At 39.1% G+C, this 23,806-nt stretch overlaps 1 protein-coding gene across 2 annotated transcripts in view; it reads left to right on the top strand.

Moving 5' to 3' along the window:
* The window catches only part of LOC122808704 (complement C1s subcomponent-like), a 731,464-nt gene that overhangs the window by 63,094 nt on the left and 644,564 nt on the right, over window positions 1-23,806 (top strand). The window lies entirely within an intron of this gene.

Here is a 23,806-nt window from a genome sequence, read left to right as displayed (position 1 = left end):
GGGGAACAAGTAGGTCTAAGATGTCAAGGAAAAGGCTTTGTAAGTGAATTGAGAACAGGTCTAGGTTTTTGGGGGTGGAGCAATATGGAGGATGCAGGGATGTGTTAGGTGGAAGTAAGGATCAGGATGGGTGCATGCTGGGGGTTGAGTGAAGGGGCTGAGGGGCCGGGGTTGGGTGAATGTCACCAGCTAGGAGAAGAGTCATTATAAGTAATGCAGGATATGGACGAGGTGCATTGAGGCTGTAGAATATTACTTTAAGTTTGTCAATGTGGGGTATGTGAGTGAGAGTTTTGATCTTGCACAGATGGAAATCGGAGGTGGTAAATAATGATGGAGAGATGTAGTGGGAGAATGGTGTATTACAGTGGTTAATAGGCAATAATAGGGGATGGATTTGAATAGCATAGTGTGTTGTGGTATGCGGTGAGTTGAGTGAGTAGGATGAAACTAGGGATACTTAGGTAAAAGTGAGACGTGATTGGGAGTGAGAGGGAAGGGGAATTTTGATTATAAGTTAGCTATAGACAAATTAAATGTTAGTGGAAATGAGGATGGGTGTGGTATGTAATTAGTTATTGTAATCTGATTGAAAGGTTAAAAGTTAAAGGAGTGGAGAGTAGCTAATGAGGATAGAGTATAAACCAAATGAGTGCAGGTGTTTGTGGGAATGGGGGTAGGGTAGGGGAGCGAAGTGAGCCCAAGCATAGCGAGGAGGAATGGTGTGGATTAGCGTGACTTTCCAGCATGCAGGTTATGAGAAAAAAAAAGTATTACCAACTTTGTGCAAAGCAAGTGGAGTAGTGCCTGTAGACAGGTATTCTGCCAAGTGTGACTGATAAATATATTGTTGACTTTGAGGTTTTGAAAGTTTTTCAGAATATAATAGGGAAGTAAATACATTTATATGGGATTTATATCACTTATTAAAATGACTTGGTGCATAGAAATGTCTGTAAGAGAGTTTGGGTGTCTTTCTGTGGTAGTTAGGGGAATTGAAGTAACCTAACAAAAAAGGAGACTGGGTATCTGGCATTCTGGGTGGCACGATCTCACAAAAATAAAAACTAATGCACAAGTAACTTTTACCCTCTTTTAAGTCTAATCTTAGAACATACTTTACCACTGCAGTTGAATTGAGCTGCTGTTTGATTTAGATGGGTCCCGATTGTTCGAATGGCCACAGTATCTGAGTTGCAAGCTGAGTTTGCAGCTGGGAGGTGGTTAGATAGAACCAGGAATTAGAGCAAGAAAGCAAAGATTACAAGAACAGAAAACACTAGTTGAAGCAGGACAAAAAGTTTAGGGAAAAGCAGCAGATTTATGAAGTAAAAATTAATTTTGTATATAATTCACACAACCTAGCGACTGCACTTGTCTATCACATGACTACAGTTAATTTACCATAGCAGTATGCCTCATCATTCCAACTTCATGCCTGAAAGGTGTAACAGTATACAAAGTTATAATCCACAATGAGCACATGTATTATACAATCTCTTTAGGAACCAGTTTGTAGGCAATGTAAGATACCAATATTATTTTAACAGCATGATACACCATAAATCCTTACAGCTGTTTAGTGGTAAAAGAACGCTTTAGACAACAGTGGAGTCTAACAATAAAAACAGCAGTTGAGTAGGCAATTATCTTTTTAGGGTAGCCACACTGAATATATCAAGAATTCTGTTTATTGATTAACCATTACAAAATATGCTAGTACTGCTCTGTCACTGATGAAACTGACTAAAAACAACTTTATAGGGCAAAAGGCTAGGTATTTTATGGCGTTAGGTGCTACTGTTAAAAGCTACCAATTAGTGTTCAAGTATTGTGTCACAATATTAGCAAGGCTTTGTGATACAAACAATAACAGTCAAATTATAGCTAACCAAGAATCGTTGTTTAAGTTTGTTGCAGATAGCAGCTTACTAAGCAGTCTGCACATGTGCTACATTTCTGAGATATATTTGTTTTATGACCCCTTTTTATTCTAACTGTTGCACTAGTTCCCCTTACTAATCCAATACTGTAAGAACAATCAATGGGAAAGACATGAGTTCATTTCCCTTGAGGACTATCTTTCTTTAGCTACCATCAGTCCGCACATGTTTACATTTCCCTGATGTGTGTTTTATGACCAAGTCACTCTGACAGCTGCAGTACTTCACCTTGTTAATGCAGTGATTTCAAAACATTAAGTGGGGAAGTCTTGGATTCAGTTCCTTTGAGGAGTATCTTTTTTTTCTGTCATCAGTGCATATAGGTGCTGCATTTCTCAGCTATGTGTATTTTATGAACTCTTTAACTCCTGCACTTGCTTCACTTGCTAATACAGTGCTATGGAAATGTGGATCATTTTCCTTGAGGCCTACATTTCTTTTCTTACACTCAGTCTGCCCATGCACTGCATTTCCCTGACATTTTTATTTTACTAACCCTTTTACTTTACTCTTGCAGTTGCTTCACTTGCTAATGCAAGTGTGGGTTCACTTCCATTGAGGCCTACATTTCTTTCTTGCCATCAGTCTGCACATGTACAGCATTTCCCTAATATCTGTTTTATGACCCCTTTCACACTGACTGCTGAAGTGGATCAAGTTGCCTGAAGACTGTGGATATACTTGCATGTGGACTGACTTGTTGGATCAATTCCCCTAAAAGTACCAATTTCCTTTTTCAATTGCATTAACATTATAGTATAGGTCCACTGTTTACACTCTGATGTTGTCAGGACTGGTGGAGGTTGGAACATTCACATCACTTTATTGTATCCCACCTATCCTAACTAAGGTTCACATTTTTCTACATTCATGTCTTCTCATACCACTTTCTCAGGTCTACTTTTCCAGCAAATGTTTTGTTCCACATCTTCCTTAGGACTTTTATCCTCCCACTCTGTGGACTATTTTGGTTCATAGGTTCAAAGGTTCATAGATTAGTACTAAGCTAACTGCCCTTCCAAGCCATTTTAAGCTTAGCTAATTATCCCTTGTGATACTCAAACCCTTCACCTTGTGTTTGTAAGGCAAATACCTTAACCATTAGGCCACCCTCCCAATCCTTGCTTTAGCAGAACCTCTGATTCACTCACTACAAGCAGCGGTACTTTCCCTTCCATTGCACATTTCTTTCTATGTATATTATGTGCCATATATTACATCAACATTCTAAACTTTTGTGCATATACTCGCATCAACTGCGGGGAGGGGGGGTACTCATGCACCATCAATGTTTACCACAACTGCTCCAACTTTAATGTGGCTGCATGGTGGTCTCTCTTGATTTTAATTTGGGCATGTACTGCAGCCATGACAAAACTCTCCTTTTCATGCACACTAGACTGGTCGCATGCATAGTTGGTAAGCCTCAAGACAAATTAAACAGTGTGTGAACAATGATAAAGCTGTAGTAAAACCATGCACCTCACCATTTATCATAAGTAATATTGCTATATGATGCAATGCATGATGGGCATTATGAAAATAAGAGGGTATTGTTGTCTGCAAAGAGGCACCACTGCTATCCAAAAATCCAGTAATATATCAAACTGTTTACATCACACAGGTATGAGGTACATGTTGGTTAACCATTCACAACTACAGTAGTAAATGTATGACAAGTATGTGCTGCACATAGCTTCATGTCCCTGCCTGAAGATTTACTACTATCACAACCCCTATTCAAATATAACTATCAAATTAGGGAGATGTTGTACTGCACCATGCATATAGGGTGCAGTGCAAAATCTCCAGCCCATACAGGCACTCAACATCTGCTTCAAACATATGTTGACCAACAGTTTAAACTGACAGCAGCATCAAAGTGCCACATGCAGTGCTGTAAAATGGAGCAACATGCCTTCATCTTTAAAATACAAGGTAAACATACACTGTTAAATATTATTAGTAAAGAACACTTCTGCAAGTTCTACTCCTGTGTCCCATTAAAAGGCAATGCATTGCTAATGCATATGTTCATAGCCATTCTCTAGGCTAAGGACCACAAGGGCCTTTTTAAGCCTAGCCATGCATCTCAAATCTCTTACAAGTTCTGGTACCCTTGATAAGTGTAAGAAGGGGTTTGGGAAATGAAACATTTACAAGCAGGATCCTAGAAGATGAACCATTTACAGGCTACCTGTGTCCATTAGAGACATAAGTACCAACCCAGGGATGAATTTCCTGTTCCCCATCCAGTTGTCCAAGTTATACTTGAACGGGTTAGGGAGCAGCTCTGCTTCACATGGATGTGGAGCCTGCATGGATGTGGAGCCTGCTCCAGAGATGGGGTAGTCTCTGGGATACATTCCTGTCTGTCCAGCAGGTCCTATTTATATTACAGGCAAGGTTTAAGTTTTTAGAATAGGTAATTCTGATGCTGTTTGTTTTGTTTATATACAGAAGGCCCATCAGAGTGGGGTCTGACAATGCCTTGTATGCCAGGCATAGATCTCCACTCAATAGCCTGTAGGAGACAGAATACAGGGGTAGGACATTGAGGCGGTCTGCATAACACATGTTACCTATGCCCTGTATTCTTTTGGTGTGGAACCCTTGTGGACATTTCACTTGCTGGATATTCCTGATTAGGTACATATCAAAGGGGGCATTGTACTCAATGATAGGTCTGATGAATGCCAAATACAGTGGAACAATAACTTCCTTAAACCTAGATGCCATACCTTTGTTTATAAGTTGAGCAACATCGAATGATTTCCTCACTTCCTTACATAGCAAATGCATTGGCCTTGGAACCCATCTAAGAACACAGACACCAGCCTTAACAGAAAATACATTATAATTAGGCATGTCACCCAGCCCCTGCATGATGCATCTGTCCACACAGTATCAGTCGACAGCTTCAGTGTTGTGTATGCTAAGCATAGATGGATGGCTCTGCAACACACAGTGCTATGACATGGCTACCTCATGCATATTTTCATGATCTATCTCTCTAAATTCCATGCTTGAATTTACTCTGGAGTAGGCAACCTTTGGCATGATATATTCACTTCTAAATGCCTCTGCCATGTAGTTTACCCTCATTTGCATCAAAGAGTGCTTCCATTTTAATACTACTGTTTGTTAACATGTCATTATACTGTCGTTTGCATATTATGTAGGCCACATAATTTTTTGGGCTACTACAAATGAGCCGTGTTTGTCACTTAATCATTCCCAGCCTGCACATAGCCACTCATTGTGCTAAATGGGATAATGCAGCATGATAAATGTTTCTGAATCCCAAGGAGCATGTTTCACATTGCTTCATTGTTGAGTCAAGGACATTCAAAGAAAGTCTGTTATTGGTAACTGACATATTTGTTATTTATTTATTTATTTATTTATTGCTGAATTGCTATGTACTGTATTTTTTCATTGAACTTTATTTCCTTATCAATATGTTAGCGGCGGACTTATGCTTTATGCTGGACCTAATCTCATCATCTGACATTCTCTTTTAAGCTTTTTCATGAAATAAGTAACTGAGACTGATGCAGGGTGATTAAGGGATTTTAAGCCAAAGGTCACCTGCACACCTGCAAGCTGTCCTGTGGGAGCTGCAGCCTGTTCACTTTTAAAGTTAAACAACTTAGTCAGACACTATATATATATATATATATATATATATATATATATATATATATATATATATATATATATATATATATATATATAAATATATATATATATATATATATATATATATATATATTTTTTTTTTTTTTAGAAATGGATTTAGGGAGTTTTGGAATACTGAGAATATTTTCCCTGTCTAAATTAACTGCACAAATTTGGCTATACATCTTGAAGCTTAACTGCTTTTCCTTGCTCAATTGTCAGTCCATAGAGAATGCTTCTTTTAAACTTGAAGAAACCTCTTTCACATAAGTATCCTTATTGACATCCATATGTAACCGCTCTCCACCACCTGCATAAACAACTCACCCCTCTCCATCTTGTATAAACAAGAATTGCAACATTTTTTTTAAATATATTCCGCAATTCTAATTTAAACTATTACTTTATGCTTCATTGTACCCCAACAGAAGCAAAATAACCTCAGGACTAGAGAACTCCATCTCACTGATATTATTTTGCTTTTAATACCATCATCCATTAATATCATGAGCCAATTACTACTTCTAATTCCCCTTGTTAGAAGCTTATCGCACCACAAACAAATGCAAATAATTTCACACATCTAAATTCCACCTACTTCCCAACTTTTCAAACAATGCCAACAACTCTCTGTTTAGAAGACCCCCACTTCCTTAACCATCTCTTCCAACTCAGCTCAGGTCATCCATTCTAAAGTGATCTTTCAAAAACGTGCAACTTCCCCCACTGAGTTCTATAATTTACTTCCTAAATGCTGGAAATATTAAAAATAAATTATAACATTTAAACTCCTTCCCATATACTCACAGCACTGATATTGCTACAGTTAATTAATCCTTGCAAAAAGATGGCTCTCCTGACCTGCACCACTGTTTCACAGCATAATCTTACATGAGTAACTCAAGATCAGATAAAAGATCTACAGGGGGAACCATGTTCTTATTTTAATATTTCTGTCTTACTGAAATTCCAAGTCTTGTCCTAGGGTATCATATGAAAAGCCCTCTACTTCCACATCTGTTTTTTCAAATAAACAACAAGCATGTCTCTTGTCATGAGTTTTTATAAGAATTTTCTAATCTATTTTTCACTCTACCCCCTCAAGAAACTCCATTATGCTTGCAATACCTGCCTCCCTGAATCTATCTCATTATAATTTCTTTATCTGAAGAAAAGGAAACTGAGGACTTCTTAAACAGTGCTCTTATCATTTAATCTCCAAAATGGAGAACACCGTTTCTCATAATGTGGAATAAATTGACAAAATGTAGAAGAAATACTAACCACTTACTAACAATTTCAAGAAAAGAAGCTCACAGGATGGCTAAAATGGCTTATTTTGCACTTATAAAAGGTTTGTTTAATGAATTATATGATTCAGTATTATTTACTATGGATATTAGTTAAAAGTGTAAACACTAAATATGAGACATATTCTTTCAATGTGGAATAGAGAGGAACATGGTCTTTTTAAGAATCAGAATGAAGAAAGCTTCTGATAATGAGGTTCATTTGAGAGGTAAGCTGTTAAACCAAATCCCATGTGACATCCATCCTGGAATTAATCAGTTAACAGCCCTTGTTCTTCTCTCTCTCTGTAAATATTAACTTCTTGTCCCCTTTAAATCTTCAGCGTATCCCTTGCAAGAATATTATGCACATCATTTGAAAGTCTGAAATAGTAAAGTACCTGCCAAATATACAAAATCTTCTCAAGTCCTCAAACTTACAAGCAATCTCTGTTCTTCCAACCTTAGGGAAAGTGTGACAAAACTAACCAATTTTATACTGTCCAATTATTTCCAGCAAAAACATCTGATCTACAGCCACCAGCATGTTTTCTTGAAAGGAAGAAGTATTACAACTACCTTCTGGACGCTTTCTAATGACAACGTATTCAATAATATAATCACAGTTTGACTGGTGCCACATTTGTGGACCTCATCAAGGAATTTGTACTGGTTGATCACAGTCTACACTTCAATTTCTTCTCCACAATAAGCATCAGTGAGAAAGAAACAGGATTTATTTATTTATTTATTTGCAGTTTGCTTGCCAGGATAATCCCTTGGGCCAGAAGGAGCCAATTTTCAATGGAGTCCTGGGGAGAAAAGCTCCAGAACAAAATACAAATTACAAGTTACAAATTAAGAGTGAATAGTAACTAAAGAGCACACGATTTTAGTAAAATTGACAATAGAAGCAAACAGATTAGTACAATGCAAAAGCAGAAAGTTTTACACATAGTTTAAGTTCATAAGAGTTACACTAATTTCTACAGTTTATTACATAAGTGCTGTAAGTATGGTTAAAAAAAATGTTATGCCTAATTATGTCTAATAGAAACTTCCAGATCAGCACCATAGCAGAGAAGAATAAAACTTTGACTACTGTCCAAGTGACCTGAAATTAAACAGTGACTCACAAGCCAGAGGAACTTGGTAACTGGGTAGAGAGTGGGAGTTAAGTGACCTCTGCCAAGTTACTCATCCAGAGGGAGGAAATGGAGGTTCTGCTGGCAACTGTACACACCCTAACTGTGGCTGGGATGTCTCTCTCTGTTTGCAGACAGGCTGCTATTTAGAGATGGCTGGAGCTGCCTGAGTGAGCTGGCATCATAGGAGATTATTCTTATGTCATCAAGCCTGTTTCTTCCAGTTAGGGATTTCTATCCATTGCATTCTAAAAACTTCCCTACTCCAAGCAATGCATTTGATGCTTGTCTCTCAGGTCTCCCCTCTCTTCAGTGGGGGAGTGACAGTATTGAGAGATGTAGACAGACAGGTCATATAGTTAGTTGGGGAGGGAGGTAGGAAATGAGGGCTGTTATGTATGGTACAGCAGAATTTGGCCACTCCCCCTGGACAGCAGTTAGGGGAAGGATAAAGAAGTTTAACGGTCATAGGGGAGGTGGACAAAGTTGTTTTTTCTCACTGGAGAGTGATGACCTACCAGCAGGGTTACAACCAGATTTGTTCACAGCCTTTTCCTGTTAAGTAAGGTAATGAGAGGTACTGCCAGGTTCATTTAGGGTATGGGGAGACATCAGTAGGGAATGGAATTGGAGAAAAAAACAAGATTAAAAAATAAAATAAAATTCAAGGTGAAGGTAGGATCTTCCCAGTCAGAATAATGCACCATAAACTAAAGTAGTTCCTTAAGGGTGAAGCTCCCTGCCTACTTTTCTGTGTATTCATTAACAATTTTTTTTCTAGCCTTCATATTATTTCAATAATCCTGTATGTATTTGCTATTTTTATTTATAGAGCAGACCTCATCCATCTGTTGCAAAAAAAATAAATAAATAATAGGGTTTTAGTCACCTTGACATCTGGACAAATCAAATGGATCTTAGTTTCAATTTTAATCAATTGTAAAGCTATGTTAATTGTAACCCTGCAAAAGCTAGCCTGTACATGAAAAGACTGGAGAATCCAAATCAACTTTATCAATACCATTGATATTGTTAGGATATTCAGGTATGTATAGAGATGACTGGATTAAATGTTAAAAATTTGAAACCATGTATAAATTATAAAAGCAAAAAAATGAACAAATTACTCTTTTGAGTCTGGAAAATGCTTGCATTTCTTGACTCCAGAAGGTGCAGTAACAGTTGAAAAATTGGTTCTACTTGCCCAAATAGAAAAGGGTGTCCCCCATATTAATACTGTCTCCCAGAAAAACTGATCATCCTAGCAGATAACATTGAACATAATATGTTGATTCGTAACTCTTGTTCCATGTCAAACATCACTGCCAGTTCTTAGAAAAAGCCAAATGGCTTCCTATCTGGCAGGGAGTAGATGTGCTCTTGGCTACCTACTTTAAAACCTCATAGTTACAGCAATTTCCATTTTTCAAAGGCAGGCTGTCAATCTAGCACTCTAAATACTACCTTACGTTACTTTCTCCAAAATCTTTCATGCTTAAACTCTCATAAACGTATTTACAGCTCCCATAGCTTTTCAGTACCATCCCCAGTACCTTCACAGATCACTGTTTGTTCTTTATACCTGAGAGTAATGAGACATACCCTGTTTTCTGAAGCAAGCTGAAATGCATCTGTTAAAAACTCCCAACTGTAAATGCTTCAGGGAATGATATACTTTCCCTAACTTTCCTTGTTCTTTCTACTTGAACCACAAATAATGACCATCATCCAACACCTTCAGATAATGACTGAAATTGCTCATAACACTAAATAGTCACATAAATGTAGCATTACTGAATTTGTATTTAGATTCCTAAAGGGATGATTTTGATGTTTGGATACAACTGTGGTACACTGCAGCTAAGGTATGCAATCAAATATTCATAGTTTGTTCCATCTTATATAGCATGTTTATATGCAAGGAAGTACAATAAGATGGGGACATTACAGTACTGCCTGAGAGACTTGTAGTAACATCAGATGAAGAGTCAAGTGCAGAGCTATTAGAGGAACAGGGTGCAGCAGCTGTACCCCTTGCAAGGAAGAGTTGTGCTTAATATATTATTGCACAGACAAAAAAGGCGTTGACTGCTCCACAGTTGGGGTTAAGATACAGAAAACACAGAATAAAATTGATGCATGCAATATCTCAGGCAAGGCTATGCAACAAAGTACATTGACTGACCACAATGTGCATCAGTCTTTACCTTACCAACACAGGTTAGAGGATGGGCAGGCACAGTCATCAACATTAGCACACATATGGTAAGGCACAGAAACAGGTGTCACAATAGTGTCATATGGACAGGGGCCTTTGGGGATGAATGTGGCAGACATACAGGTAGGTACCACAGTGGAGTGATTCAGGGATCATGTGCTCATGTGGCACAGTGGAGCTGGCATGTTGCAGACTCTGTCCATACATCCTGTATTGGCCTGCAGTTTCAGGGCTTGATGCATACCTCTCAACTGTCCAGATTTTCACAGAATGTCCAAATTTTTGTCTCATATTTTTGGTCTGTTTTTCATAAAATTGTGCTTTTTTGGCAACTCATTGGCAAATCAGTGAGAACTGACATCAGAAAATAATGACAAGCATTTGAGTTTCTGATGACATGCCTTTCAGAAAATTCATGCAAATGCAACTTTTGTTATTCTATCAACTTGTTAAATTTGTAACAGCAATACTTAAAAAATGTCCTTATTTTTGGGCCTTTGGCCCCCCCCCCATTATTTATGGCTTTGTCCAGATTGTTTGCTCTAACAGGTTGAGAGGCATGGCTTGATGTGGTATATGTTAGGGAGGGTACAGCACTCTGGGAGCATAACAAAATATATGGATAGTTCTGATGCTCTGCTTGCCAAAATGTAAAATTGGCAGTATAGAACTAGATGACTGGGACCTGATAGGCTGCTGAGATGTCTTGGGGATTAGTCTATAGATAATTATCAGCCTCGGTCATAAGACTTGGCATGCTCAGGTGTGCTGCCTTTTCTGGCCAGAGCTAACTGCAATGATTCATTTTTGCAATGGAGACCTGTGACTTTCCACCTAGTATCTAGACCTCCCAAGCCATGGCCAGCATGGTCATCAACAACAGAATGGTGGGCAGTTGCCATGTACCTCATGGATATACCAGTGGAGCCCATGGTGATTATCAAGGATCTGAGCAGTAGTCTCTGCCCTTGTCCCAATGCACTATGTTACTGTACTGTGCAGGCACTGCAGGTCCTCCTGCAAGATATGTAAGTGTTGCAACTTTTCAGACAGGTTTCATACACCACAATTGCAATTTCTATCATGTCGTGTCTTGCAGCTGCTGGTACCTGGATTTGTAACCTCCACATATAGTGTGCACGGCATGCACACTACTAGGACCCAGTTAATCCCCCCTCATTTTTGACTCTTAGCTTATTTCACTTTCTCTCTCAACCCAAGAATCCCCAACCTCCTTTCCCCATACTTTTTATACAGTCCTTTCATAAATATTTTGAATTTTGTAATGACCTGGCTCAAACTGCAGTGGCTGATTGTTTTTCTTTCTCACCTGCAAACACTGCTTAGTGGGTCAGCCACTTCATTCGTCCTTCACTGCGCTTGGGCTGACTCTTCTCCCCTACCCTACCCCATTCCCATACACCCCCATATCAAATATATTTATATTTACATAGCCATGCCCCTCAATAACCTCCACCAATCAAAGTTATCAACCAATCTATATACCTACCTCTTTACTGCTCAACCACTTACCCAACTGACAATTACTATCTCATACTAATTCTTATCTCTCCCAACCAATGCTTACATAACCCAAATATCCAAAAATGTTAGTACATCTTATTGTATCTAGCCTTTTCCATTCCCTCATAGATAGCTTTACCTCCTATCAGCAGGGGTTTATGTGTCACTCTGACCATCTTAAGACCACCATGACCTACCCTCTCCAAACAACATCTAACAATTTTATTATTTCTCCATCTTTGACAAATGTCTGAAACATAGAACACCATTACCATACATTAGTGCTTCATCCTAAACACACAACTATTTCCTTAAAGTATAATAACCTTATGAAAAGATTTCTCAAATCAATAGCTGATATATCAAAAAAAAAATTAACACTGAACAGAGATATACACCCTTACTCTGACCCTACTATAATCCCAACCCACCCTCACCCAAATCTAAACCAACAAAGTTTCTTCAACTTACTCTGTCACAAATCATATCTATTCCTCTTAAACTTAAATATTAGAAGTATCTTAAACAAATCCCATGAACTCCATGCTACTCTAACCCACTACTCACCTGACATAGTCCTACTTATTGAAACTTGATTTAAAACTGAAATTAATAGTGATGAAGTACTACCTCCTGGCTATAATATACACAGGGTAGACAGAAGGAACAAAAAAAGAGGAGGCATAGCAATTCTCTACAAAAAACATCTGAATGTAGAGCACATTCATCCAACCACTCCTGACTTCAGCAAAGCTAAAATTATACTAGGTAAACTGAAGATCAATTCACCAAAACATCTTATCTTACTTGGCATTTCCATATCCCCTGGCGATAGCATTTCTACATTACAGCACATTCTCTGCTGGGCTTCCACAGCCCTGCCACAAGAAACTATCATCATGGGGGACTTCAATATCTACTGGGCCTCTTGTAGCAGTAGATCCCCAACTATGCATATCAGCCTTCATGACTTTACACAAATTAACCATTCACTCACAGGGCTACATAAACACACAAAAAGAGAATCCATTCTCGATTGAATACTTACCAATAGACCCAATCCCTCATTACAGACAGGCTGTCTCCCAGACACCCTAAGTGACCATCTCATACCTTTCTTCTTAGAAGAAAAACTCACCCAGAAGAACATATTAGATACCTCACTATTAGCTGTCTCCAAACTCTGATATCCACACTGAAGTCATGTGACTGGCAACCACTAAAACATCTCCCTCTCGATAAAGCCACAGAACATTTCAACTCAACTTTTTTAAACATCCTACTAAAACCATTAGGACTAAATCAAACTATGCAGCATGGCTAACCAAAATTACTAAAAAAGATAAATCCCAGAAAATAAAACAAGCCTACCAACAACTTAGAAACTTAGCCAAGAAAAAAAATTAAACTTGACAAAATAAATTTCTACCATAGCACACAAATTTAACACCAAAACAACCCCAAAAAGTTTTGGGCCACTATCAAAAAATCCTCCCCCTAGCAATATCAGTACCCCATTTCTTATAATGCCCAACAACTTATACCTTATTGAAACCCTATTCAACAAATACTTTATAGAATATGTATTATATCTCACAAAAGATTCTACCAACATTCCCCAGATACTCTTAAAGTGACCTCTAGCAACAACACCTTCTCTTTTCACTCAGTTCATGTTAATGCTATAAAAAAATACTAAAACTTAAACCCACCACTCTCACAGCTGATAAAATCCCTACAGAATTCCTAAAAATAGCAGCAGATGCCATTGCATACCCTGTTTGTATACTAATAGATCTATAACTCAGCAACATCACAAATTCAACCAAATTCAAACAACTTCTCAAGACTCACTGTACTAACAACTGGTATTGTTCATGTTCCTCCTCTGGCTAATCTCAAGTAACAAAATTTAGTTCACACCTTCTATACTTGCTTACCTAGTGTTCTCTGGTGAAACAATGCTGCAACTACCAGTTACCTGACACACAAATGTCTGCAGCCAAATACATAATTGAAATCTTGCATTTTAAGAACTATTGCAACATCTTAGCTACAAGTCAACATTATATAATATTTTACTTGTGAACTATTATTTATTGTTTATTCTTGTGTTTTTATATTGTAATGTCTTTATCATGTGGCTTGTATATTTCACTGTGCTATCATTATACTGTGGAGCTTTTCGTCCTGGGCCTCTGCTGAAAATGGGCTCCATGCCCAGTCAGACTATCCCATTAAACAAATGTAAAATAAATAAATAAATAAATAAATAACAACAAATTCCATCAGTCTGGAAGATATCCTACATCATTCCATAAAGGGGGAAGCTCAACAGAAATTTCCAATTTTAGACCCATCGCCATCCTGTCCCCTCCCTCTAAAATCCTCAGAAGATGCACTTATACTCAAATTATGTCTCATCCTCTCAATGATAATGCCTTTCCAAGTCACAGCATGGCTTTTGCCCCTACCACAGCACCTCCTATGCCCTTCTATCCTTCAAAGGCACAATCAACTGTTATAGGAATAGTGGTCTTATAGTCTCCTCTACTTTCTTTGACCTGTCAAAAGCATTTGACACAGTCTCTCACTACAAACTTCTAAACACCCTAACAGAAATTAACCATTTAACCTTAGTTGCTCTACTATGAACTGGGTCAAATCCTATCTTACAGGACAGAAACAAGCAGTACTATGGCAAAACAATATATCTCATCCACTTCCCGTGAATCTGGGTGTCCCAAAGGGATCCATCCTTGGACCACTTTTATTTACTCTCTTCACTAATAGACTGTATACTGCCACTGGACAAGCATCCCTTGTCCAATATGCAGATGATTCTACCTTAATATATGCTACATCCTCTCTTCAACAGTTACAGGTAATTATCCAAGAATCATTCTATGAAGTGGAAAAATGGTTACCTGAATTACAACTCATCCTAAATCCAAACAAGACAAAACTTATGCTGTTCTTCCCAGGAAAACCACCAGACCCTCCACCTTCTTTCCCTATGCTAATCTCACCATCATTTCCCCTTACCTCATATTAAACTCTTAGGTGCCACTATCGACTGTTCACTCAAATTTGACCTATATATAGCCCACACCATCAAAAAAGTTCATAAAAACTCAGTAGTCTTTATTGACACAAACAGTACTTAACAAATAGTACTAATGCTACCCTTGCAACTACTCATTTAATCTCTACCCTACTGTGTGCCTCATCCATTTTTACTAGCCTAAAAAAGGGTGACTTCAAAAAAATTGCAAATCTGCTGCAATAAAATAGCCAGATTTGCTGCAGACCTCAACTATGGAGAAAAACATTGCTTGACACTCATATACTTAAACTGGCTTGAGCTACCTAACTTACTCACTTCCCTATAACCAACTTCTCACACTACACACTCTTATTCACCAACCAAAAAAAAAAATCCCTGCCCCCCCCCAGAATCTAGTGCAACCTTATAGTACCACATGTCCTATACCCTCAAGTAACAAAGCTCTGTTAACAGTTACCAAAGTAAACAACACAGCTGGCTAGTCACTCTATTCATCAAGTACAGCTAAGCTATGGAACACCCTACCCCCTGACATAACATCTAATGATAAACATCACTTTAAAAAAATAACTTAAATCACTCTTGCTTAACTCTAGACTCTATACTGTCATATTCCCCCTTAGCATTTCACACTCTCACCTTTCTCACTATATTTATACTACTCCTTAGCGTGTTACTTAGCTAACTCATGCTGTAAATCCCTTACCATATAATTTCTTCACCATGGAGATATAATGTAGAACATTTTGTATTCTCACTGTGTTATAATTTGATATGCTATAATGTTGATGTACTATATGATTATCGCCTTTGGAAACTTTTTTTAATCAATGTGTATAACTGATATGGTCTAATCTTAATGTACTGTGTGATTGTTGCCTTTGGCAAACTTTGCTGTCTTATTATGTAGCTTTTGTCTCCAGGCCTCCGCTGAAAATGGACATGTGTCTCGTCGGGCTTTCCAAGTGAACAAATGTTAAATAAATAAATAAATAAATAAATAAATAAATAAATAAATAAAAAATTAAATATACTGATCGATGTCAAGAGATATCAGAAACTTGGTAAACTATACCACATAAATACATTTCTCACTGAAGACAGCAGAAAAACTGCAGCCTCTGTCTACCTGCTTCCAACAGTACTTTATGCCTCAACCATACACTCATTAATCTGCACTCCATGTTTACTATTAATCTGCACTCCAACACATTTACTAAATAGTGGCAGTGCTACAATAAAATCACAAAATGCACCTTTCCCCAGACAAGGCCAGATTAGGACCAAATTGGACCTGATGCTGCAGCGCAAAAAGAGCCTATTTTTTATCGGCATTGGTGCATGCCAATTCAACACTCACCGTACATGCACACTCAGACTGACCAAGAAGCCTTAATTGCTTGTGACACAACCAGCCAGCCTTTATTGAACATGAATAATAATAATGACATGACGTATTATCGTAACAACTCGATATTAACATCAATCTATGTAAAATCAACATTCAATAGCAATTGTCTGAAAACTGCACTTAATACAGAAAAGGCTAAACCAGATCCACTTAACCTAGCCTACCTAGGCATATTGTCACTCTTACTACTGCGCTAGTGCTGCTTACTTATATTGCTGTTTTTCGATCCTTAGCAAGCGTGAATTTTTCTATCATATCAGTGAAGTCAAGGCTGCGCAGTAGCTCATGCTCAATGCTCAGAAGCATCAGCATGCTTAGCCTTTCCTGCCCCATTGAGGACCGCAGCTCTCCTTTGACTATTCCCAACTTTGAGAAGCACCACTCGCTAGAGGCATTGGACACCATCATGCACCGATAGATGGGCAACCCAATCTCGATGTTTGGAAATGTCTGAGAAAGATTCAACAATGACAAAAACTCGTACATGGTAAGCTCTGTTGATTCGTTCACAGTCACCGGTTTTTGAGTGCGCATAAATGCAGCAAACTGTATCAGCTCAGTCACCAGTGTGTCTTCCCAGTCATCTGGATATGAGGACATGAGTTTTTAGCTTTGTCCTCGATCTGCTCAATGCTCAATGACGTTAGCTCCGAGAGAAATCCTAATGTTTTACAAATATCGTCATACACCTTCATCCACTTTTCCAGTTCAGCTAACAGACTGTCGATCATGACCAGATACGTCTGAGTTTTGAACATTTCCCTTGGGCTGAGGTCTGCTTCATTTGCAGCTCCTTCATCAGGCATTCACTTTCGCTTATGGCCTTGATGCTGCTCAGCCTTGTATTTGCCGTGTTGAACCTTTTCAGTTGCCATCTGATCATACACATCTGTCCAGTGCAAACTGAACTGTGTCGACCAGTGATGCCATCAAGCCAGTTGCCATATTCAGGCTGACTGTAGGATCTTGGAGGCTAATGCTCGTACTGTTGAGATGGCCAAGAATATCATTCCAGGCAGTCGCCATAACTGCTGTCTCAAGTTCGTCCATCCTGCTTGAAAATCCCTTGGCCTGATTTCTCGTATCTGCCTTCTGCCTCCTTATCTGCCGCAAGCTCGGCCAGCAGGACTTCCTGAATGTTCTTCCACCCTTCTACCAGCACTTTGACAGCATCTGTACGTTCACACCATTGGGTTCCAGGCAAACCCTTGAGCGTCAGCATGCAGCGATTCTTTAGTCACTGACAGCAATATGTTGAGTCAGACAGGAATACATATAGTCCATTGACAAAATCAAAAAACCTGGTACAGCCACTGCAGCTTTCAACAGCCTGATCTCCTACCAGGTTTAGGCTGTGGTTGCAGCATGGAATAAAAGCGGCGTATTTACATTCTTGCTTCACAATTGCCTGGACACCATTGTACCATTCTAAAATGTTTGACGCATTGTCATACGACTGGCCTCTGCAGTTAGCAATATCCAAGCCTTTTTCCTTCAGAAAGTTCAGAAATATGCTAGCCATCTGCTCCGCTGTGTGTCTCATCATCATAGGCATGAATGTTAGGAACCGTTCAACTGGGCCCGATTGCAGAATGCACCAGATAACAATTGTTAGCTGATCGAGGTGTGATACATCAGGTGTCGAGTCAGTCGAGACAGAGAAATACTTCACCTCCTTGGCTTCTTTCAGGATGGTGTCTTGCACCTTTTGCCCCATGAGGTTCACCGGTTCCTTGCAAATTGCGGATGAGAAATAGGAAATGTCACCTTTCCTGCGGTTCGCATAATTTCTAATATGGCTAGCCAGCAGAGTATCATACAACGCCAACAGCTCAATGATGCCAAGGTAGTTACCATCATGAGCGAAACCTATGATCTCATCTGCGCCCCTTATAGCAAGACAGTGCTCAGCTAGGAATATCAGAAAGTCGATGAGCCACTTCAGAATCTGGCACCAGTAACACTGCTCTTCCTCGACCTGTTTGGAGGCTAGGTAGTCAACACAACCGGCCTCCCTCTGTCAGTTCATGAAGGACAACATAGCCTGGCGATGACCTTCACTGCTTTCATGCATTTTTATTCTGGATTCGTCTACCCTCCAGTTGTCAAACCCACTAGAAACAAACTTGGTTGCTTGAACAGCACAGCTGCCAAACAACTTGCATGCAAAGCAGAACACCTTCCCTGTCAAAGGCAAGTAGCACAACCATTGTCTACAGGATTTTTCGCCATTGAGTGGATGCATACGCACGAAGAAGGTCTTTGTGCACTGACATTGGAATGACTCACCAGGGTATCATCTGGCACTCTCTTCAAACTTTGATTCAGTGTGTTGGCAGTCTTTTGGACCTTTCTTGGCCCAATATTTTCATGTGTCAGCATCAGTTTCTAAATCATTGGTGAAAGCCTCCAGCATCGGTGCTAGTGCTTTAGCGATAGCATCTCCTTTCACTTCTTCTCTCTCCACTGAACTTTCCCACTCTTTATTCTCTCTTGCCTCCACAGGTTCATCTTGCTTGGCCTGGTCTTCAGGAGAGCACTCGAACTTGCAATTGCATCCGACGCAGACGAAGATGCTCGTACTCCGAAGTATGAACTCAGTTTTGGAATTTTCACCAAAAGCTTTTCTTGTTCTGCTGCTTCTGTCCTTTTCTTTTTTGCTTTATCCCATCCACTGAGTTGAGAAGCCATAGCAAGCATGCGCGAAACAGTACGAAAGATATCACAAAGTAAATTGTTTAACGTGACATTGATAGCATTAACTTGAAATCTTCGGTTAACAATAAACACAATGACGTTATAGTTACATCACAGTGCAAAGAATAATAGTAACTGTATAATAAATGATGCTGTGTATAGGCATCCAAAACTCGGACTCCAAATTTCATTCTAAGAATTATTTTGAGGTAAATATAGCAAAGGAAAACGGTTCAGCTTCCGGAAAATTCTTGTCTGTTTTCATCTGGGCCTATTTCAGGAATGGGCCTAATTCTGCAGCATCAATAGCACCCACCTTAATCCAGCCCTGTCCCTAGAAATCACATCATTGTGTAGTTCTACAAAAACCCAAATGGCTGTAACTACCTCAGCAAGTCAGCTACACTCCACTAATTATGGCACATGATCTAATCTAAAAACCAAACAAAAGTCATAGTTTAAAAATATCCTTACATTAGGCATACAAAAATTCTGCAATTCACATATTAATCCTTATTTAGCATACACAAGGCTAGTAACTTATCAGGCAAAGCCCCATATGCTAAACAAATCTCCCAAACATGGACTTATCTCCCTCTAAAGTTAAGCTTAATGACATGCTTTCCTCATTCAAAAAGCAACTGAAAATCCACCTAATGAACTCATGGCTATGTTTGGCTATGTTCTTGTAACATATCAGGATAATCTGAACACCTCCTTTCTTTTACTTTCCATCTCCAATGTCATCACATATCCTAGCCATAGGTAAGCCCATTGGAATAATCAAGAGAGTCTCCCGTGGAAATAAACTTTACATAATAAAAGTATTTTAGAAACAATTCCTTCTAATATTGACTATTTCTACACTCACTTACTCCACCTCTATTGGAATTACAGCATAACTGGCATTCTTTAGAAATTGGTTTCACCTTTATATTCCAACTTTCACCTTCTATATTCTTCCATTTCGCCCAACAGGTAAATATACGAGTCTTGTACAAGTTGCCATGAATGAGTATTACATGCATATATATATGTACTTGTTTTATAATTCTGTTTTATGCATTTTTTTATAGTTCTGCTTTTATGAGTCTGTTAAATATATTAACTTTAGAGCTGTTCTCCCGGGACCTCCACTGAGAAAGGGTTCAATGCCCAATCAGACTTTCCCAGTAAACACAAAAAAAAACAAACAAAAAAAAAAAACAAAAAACAATCAATCAGTCAATAAAAAAATGCTGTACACAGGTCAAAGAAAGGCCTGGAGTCATGGCAATGAAACCCACCAACACACCACACCTGTTTAGTTAGTGTGGGGCTTACAGCTGCAAGATGTCCAGCACTGACTGCAGAGACCATAAATCTTTCTTACCCCTCCACTGTCACTTTGTGCATGAGGGATGTGTGTAAGACCTCCAAAAGTTAAAATTGCTGATGGCCACTGTGTCATCTCTCTGTGCCATGTGCAAGTTACCTTCTTTGTCAGTCACAGTGGCTGCTAGGAAAACATAATAATATCATACTTGTGGGAGCAATGGAACATATGCCTCACATCCCCAGCACGTGGTACATGACACAATCTGTGAATACTATAAGGGCATATATATCTATATTTATATGTGTATACTTGTTGTGCAAGGTGTTTTAGTTGCAGACTGCATGTACCTGGAGAAAAGATATTGAAAAGTATGATGCTGCAGGTGATTGTATAGCATGGAAATGCACCTGCTATGACTTCAAACACTTGGACAGATGTCCTTATCCCAGATCCAATATCCAAGCGACCACCAGGCATGAGAGTCTGCTCACTCTCCTCCAACAGTGATGCAAGGATTTCCTCTACCTTTTTGAGTCATATAATTATGGGTGATCCACTTCCTGTACCAGAAATGTACCTAAGAATGCTCCATGTTTTAACCTTGGCATGCAATAGCATATCAGATACCCTTCATGATACCCATACTGTGGTCCTGTTATGGCCATTTGCTACATTGGATGTCCTGCATTACTCACTTCCACCCTGGTCCTGGAATGCCTTGTCTGTTGTACATTTGTCTAGGATGTGAATGCTGTATGTGTGTAAGGTCTGCAATAACACCTCCTGGGTGGTGAGCTTTTAAAATCATTACTCCTTTTTGGGCATATGGAAAGCTTTGAACAAATGTGAGTTACACATCAAGCAGTATGTGAGAATGTGCACATAACTATCCATGGCTGACCCAAATGTACGTGAAGTGATCTCTCATAAGCCAATTAGTACCAGCGTACCTTTCTGTTCTTATACAACTTCTCCCTCCTGTCCTGTACTGACAGCAATGATGTGCAATGGATGTATTATTGCTACTACTGTCCTGAATAATGGTGTGGTTGGCCTGTAATGCTGTGGACATCACTTCTTTCACCACCCTCTCTATGCACAGAAAGGTCTTCACCTTCATGCATAAATCATATTTTCTGTGTCGTTCTGCACTTGGTTTGTTTTCAACATGATGTGCTCCCACCCAGTAGCTAGTCATTTAACTGTCATAGTCCTGTGTTATGTTCCCTGCCACTGTATCCCCAGCACAGCTGGACATGTAATTGTTATGCCTACATGCTATGTTACCTGCCACAGCCTCAAACCAAAACTAGACATGTAAGAGTATAGCCCTTCTGTCATGTGTCCCCTCTTCTGCTGGCATAACCATAGGTGTTCAGTATAGTGCATTGGTACATTACTAGGAATGTGTTCCTGCAGGCCATGCAGGTGTTGTACCTTGTCACACAGGCCAAACACCACACTATCTCTACCATGGTGTGTGTGTAGCAGATATCTGTGCTTGGAACACTGACCTGAATATCCAGTGACTTATGCCAAGCACTGGATATGCAGGTCAGCGCATATCCAGTGATTGATGCCAAGCATTGTACTGAAATTGCAGATAGATCTGGAGTCGTGGCATGACTTTGTTCATTATGTCTATATCAAGTGCAAAGACTTCTACAGTGAGATCCTGATTCTTGACTGACTTGTGTCAATACAGTCTCCAACAATATATCATTCTACAGTGGATCATATCACAATTGTGTTACACAAATGAGAGAATCTATTATGATTGCCTCTGAATCACTACTGTAATGCATTTCTCTATCATACCCATTAGTGCTACTCTGCTTTTCTGCTCATCCTTGTGCTAGTGAGACATTTACACACTATGCTTGTGCATAGACCCTCCTAAACTTGCAGTACTTTGGCTCTTTCTCAGGGATACTTTTGCTAGTCTGATATCGTTGCCTAGTATTGCATGTCATGTGATGTCCTTGCATGCTGCCATGTTTAGAGCATTATCACTTTGCTTCTCACATGGACCTGTTGAGTGGATATGGTTATCTCAGGTACTGATTTCTGCAGTGACACTGTCCAGTGTGAGGGAGTGACCAGACTTGTCCTATATCTTCCATCAATGGACTTTGAGTAGTTCCTCCTTATGCATTTTGATGGCCCATTATATAAGGGTGGTGCCTGGTACTCACCTTCCACTTCTGTAGTTTATCGGACAGGTCTTTGCCTGGGTAGGAGGCTCCTATCTCTATTGCATCTCTTGAGCAGTGAACCTCAAGCTGCTTCACCAGTGGGACGCAGAGGCTATAGAAAGTGTGCTGGTTACTTTTTCTGTAAGCACTGGATATTTGTACTTTCCTTTTGCCATTGTGTTTTTTTTTTCCTTTTCGTTCTTTTGACAACCTCAGCAGGGCACAAAGTTCTTCATAGCTTAGTTCAGAATAGCTGATAAGCATGATCTGAACAGGGGCACCTGCTTCAGGACATAAACATTATTTTCCCAGTGGTGGCATATATGTATACCATGAGCATTAATTGTGTGATCATTCTAGATATTCTGGTGGAGACAGAGAAGCACTGACAGACAACAGTTTCTACTCTAGCTGATACATCTGGTGCTGGGTCATCAGTGGTCACCATGTCCATTTCCATTTCACATTTGTTTTTCTAACCCAGCTGCTTCTCTACTCAATCTAGCTATTATTCACAAACTTTACTTTCCTCATCTATCCTTCCTCTTCTTCATATATGTAAAAAGGGCACATGCCCCCCCCCCCAAAAAAAAAAAAAAAAAAAATAATGTCCTTCTTCCTCCATCTCTTATTCAGTAGATTTATCCTTGGATGTTTTCCCAAGGTTTACTATTTCCCCTTTCCTACTATTCCTGTGCTTGCAGTCACCCCTTTCTACCTCCCATTTTCCTATCCATGTTTTTGCAGTTTACACTACCAAACAGAGTATGAAAATGGTCCAGGAGCACCAGTGATTTGCACAGATTAATGGACATAAACAAACAAATAAAGAAATGCATGGTATCAAACTAGAAGCAGAAATCTCCTAGTTAATGAATATGAGTATCTTATTGCTAATCAGAAGTTAAAGAATGAAGTACTAAGAAGATCTCATTTACATCAAGTACGCATGTGTATGTATCTATGTGTGCATGTGAATTCATGTATGTGTGTGTGTGTGCGCATAGGTGTGTCTGCAGGTGCACATGTGAGCATGCACAGATTTCCATAAGTGTTTGTGTGTGTATACATGTGCGTGTGTATATCTCCGTGGTAGGATGTGGGTTGGTATGTTTCTCTACTGAGCAGGATATGGCTTTCTTGTAATAGGGAGGCAAAATGCTTTTTTTTTCTTTTTTTGAATTATTGGAAGACTCAGAAATTTTCTATGATTTCATCAGCCTATGTGGTAGACAGCTATGCTGTTATGGAAAACAATTTAGGCATCACAATGATGAATGAATATACATTTCAGAGTATTTTTGTAAGTTTAATGCAA

The sequence above is a fragment of the Protopterus annectens genome, chromosome 8.part0 (assembly GCF_019279795.1).
Source record: "Protopterus annectens isolate FY-2018-M chromosome 8.part0, PAN1.0, whole genome shotgun sequence".
NCBI classification, from domain to species: domain Eukaryota; kingdom Metazoa; phylum Chordata; order Ceratodontiformes; family Protopteridae; genus Protopterus; species Protopterus annectens.
This window is presented reverse-complemented; position numbering and strand designations above follow the sequence as displayed.